The sequence below is a fragment of the Magnolia sinica genome, chromosome 11 (assembly GCF_029962835.1).
Source record: "Magnolia sinica isolate HGM2019 chromosome 11, MsV1, whole genome shotgun sequence".
NCBI classification, from domain to species: domain Eukaryota; kingdom Viridiplantae; phylum Streptophyta; class Magnoliopsida; order Magnoliales; family Magnoliaceae; genus Magnolia; species Magnolia sinica.
In genome coordinates, this window is record NC_080583.1 from 58049063 (window position 1) to 58052634 (window position 3572).

The following is a 3572-nucleotide window of genomic DNA, read 5'->3' on the forward strand; positions in this document are numbered from 1 at the left end:
AACTAGGTCAATCGCTACGATAAAGGAAGCACGTCAAACCACAGGGCCTGAAATGTGTATGCACGTCCGACACAAGTGGTCTCTATTCCAAGGTATGCATTTTAATATTTTCATTCCTACTTAACCATCTGCCACAAATGGGTGTTTGTTAGTGGAGTTTCAAATACACCAATTCTTTCGTAGATTACTCTTAATGCTTGATAGGATAAAGATTCACGAACAAAAATGAATGGAATGCCTTTTGCTGAAGGACTTCTAATAGAGAAACTTCCAAAGGAGTATAGAAAAAGCAACCTTTTGGAACTAGACATCCTTATGGTTAATTGAATAATAAAAAGTAAGTCATGTGCACATTCATGGGACCTTACCCCATCGTCTAGGACAAACCAAAACCTGAAAATGATCACGGGGTAGGAGTGAAGTGATAAGAGGCAAGGCAGGATTTCTAATTTGAATAGGGGATGTAGATGAACTTTTTGGTCGAGCGAACAACTTAAAGCCATTCAGAGTTGGTCGACCAACACCCAATAATAAGCCCCTTCGAGGGTTTGGGCTACCTTGGCCCCTGATAGAGTCACTTTGAACAAAAAAGAGATATATATATATTGAAGTTCAAGCCGAAAGCTTTGACTGGAAACGCCACGCCATTCATGTAATTCTGCTGGTTCGGGAATCGCCACCACAAAATACGACGACCTAATCAAGAGAGTTAGAAGCTAGGGCCGCCCGGAGTGCGCTATAGTGCGCCCTACTAGATTGAGGCTCTGTTTTTCAGCAAATATGACGTCTCCCTATCAGTGAGAGTGTGCACCGGAACTCACTAATAGTAAAGGAGAGAAAAATAAAGCAATGCCAACAACGGCGTCAATCCATTATTCATCGACAGACGAAGCTCTCATTCAGTCATTAAGCATCACTAGCTTAGCCCTATAAGGGCGATATGAAGTTTGAAAGGAATGGACGTGGGTAGGCATAATAGTGAACGCAGAATTGATGGTTTCAAGAGTCTTCAGATATGAGGAAAAAAAAAACACTACCCCAATTATACCACGTGCATCGAGTAATCCACGGGGAGGGGAATCGTACTCCTGTAAGTGGGGAGCAAACCCACGACCAAGGTCGTTCGCCCAAACTCATGACGGGTAATCCACGAGAAAGGGAATCGAACTTGTGTCAGTGGGGAGCAAACCCACGACGAAAGCCATTCTCCTGAACTCATGTCTGTAGGGAGCAAACCCACGACCAAAGTCATTCACCCAAACTTATGACCGGTAACCCACAGAGAGGCAAAATAAACTCGTGTCTGTGGGGAGCAAACCCAAGACCAAAGTCATTCACCCAAACTCGTGACAAGTTTTGGGAAGTTTTTTTTTTTTTTTTTTTTTAAGATAAGGTGTCCCCATCCCTTTAAGGTGAGACCATTCCCTACAGATGCACGCAATCACCCACAAACCACGTGCATCTGAAAATCCACGGGGAGGAAATCGAACTTAGTTGTTAAGCGTCATGAGCGTACGCCTATAACGGTAGGATCAAGCTCAAAAGAAATGGACAGGCGTAGGCTTAATACTGAACACTGAAATTGAAGGTTAAAATTTCAAGAATATCCAAATATGAGGATTAAAAACAAAAACTTTCCTTAATACATGGGGTGAAGAACAAGGCAACGAGTCGAGTCGGACCAAGTTAGGGGTGAAGGGTTGACCTGTCTCGTCCAACTCGGCACCAAGTCCAACATGCCTAACCAGATCTGAGTCCAGGTCTGGCCTAGACTAATCCAGACTGAGTCTGACCCAGTCACAGGTACCAAGTCGAGTCAAGTTAGCACCGCGTCAGGTTGGGCGTAGCGGGTCTCCAGATGTGGGGATTATAAATAAATAAAAAAAAACTTCCCTAGTTACACCATGTGCATCGAGTAATCCATGGGGAGGGGAATCGAACTCCTATCTGTGAGGAGCAAACCCCGACCAAAGTCGTTTGCCCAAACTCATAATTGGTAATCCACGGGGAGGGGAATCAAACTCATGTCTATGAGGAGCAAACCCACGACCAAAATCGTTCACCCCAACTCGTGATAGGTAATCCACCGGGAGGGGAATCACACTTGTGTCTGTGGAGAGCAAACCCACGACCAAAATCATTCACCCAAACTCGTGATGGGTTTTGGGAAGGCTTTTTTTTTGTAACGATAGGGTGTCCCCGTCCCTTTAAGGTGAGACCATTCTCTACAGATGCACGCAATCACCTGCAAACCATGTGCATCAGAAAATCCACGAGGAGGGAATTGAACTCAGTCGCTAAGCGTCATAAGCATACGCCTATAGGAGCATGATCAAGCTTGAAAGGAATGGACAGGCATAAGCTTACTAGTGAACACTGAAATTGAGGGTTAAAATTTCAGGAATATCGACATGCGAGGATTAAAAACTAAAACTTTCCCTGATACACAGCGTGTTAAACAGACCAACTTATAAGAAATCAGAGTCGGTCAACCAACACCAGATTATAAGCCCCTCTGGGGGTTCGGGCTAGCTTAGCCCCTGATAGATCCACTTTGAAGAACAATGAGATCTATATATTGAAGTTCGGGCCGAAGGCTTTAACTGGAAACGTCATGATGTTCATGTAATTCTGCTGGTCTCGGAGTAGCTCCCTTACTTTGGGAGTCGTCACCACAAAATACGACGACCTAATCAAGAGAGCTAGTCCAGCTAGGGCCACTCAGAGTGAGCTATAGTGCGCCCTACTAGATTGGGGCTCTGTTTTTCAACAAATATGATGTTTCTGTATTAGTGATAGCATGCATTGGTACTCAATAATAGGAAATGAGAGAAACAAAGTAATGCCAACAACGGAGTCAATCCATTATTCATCGACAGACGAAGCTCTCATTCAGTCGTTAAGCATCACTAGATTACGCCTACAAGGGCGGTATGAAGTTTGAAAGGAATGGACGTGCATAAGCTTAATAGTGAACGTAGAATTGAGGATTTCAAGAGTCTCCATATGTGAGGATTTAAAATACAAAAAAAAAACCCTTCCCTTATAACACCACGTGCATCGAGTAATCCATGGGGAGGGGAATCAAACTCATGTCGGTGGGGAGCAAAACCATGACCAAAGTCGTTCGTCAGGTAATCCACGAGAAAGGGAATCGAACTCGTGTCTGTGGGGAACAAACCCACGACCAAAGCCATTCTCTCGAACTTGTGTCCGTAGGGAGCAAAACACACGACCAAAGTCGTTCTCCCAAACTCGTGACCGGTAACCCATGGAGAGGGGAAACAAACTCGTGCCTGTGGGGAGCAAACCTAAGACTTCAAAGCCATTCGCCTAAACTCGTGATTGGCTTTGGGAAGTTTTTTTTTTTATTTTTAAAGACAGGGTGTCCCCATCCCTTTAAGGTGAGACTATTCCTTGCAAATGCACGCATTCACCCGCCAACCACGTGCATCAGAAAATCCACGGGGAGGAAATCGAACTCAGTCGTTAAGCGTCATGAGCATATGCCTATAAGGGCAAGATCAAGCTTAAAAGGAATGGATAGGTGTAGGCTTAATACTAAACACTGA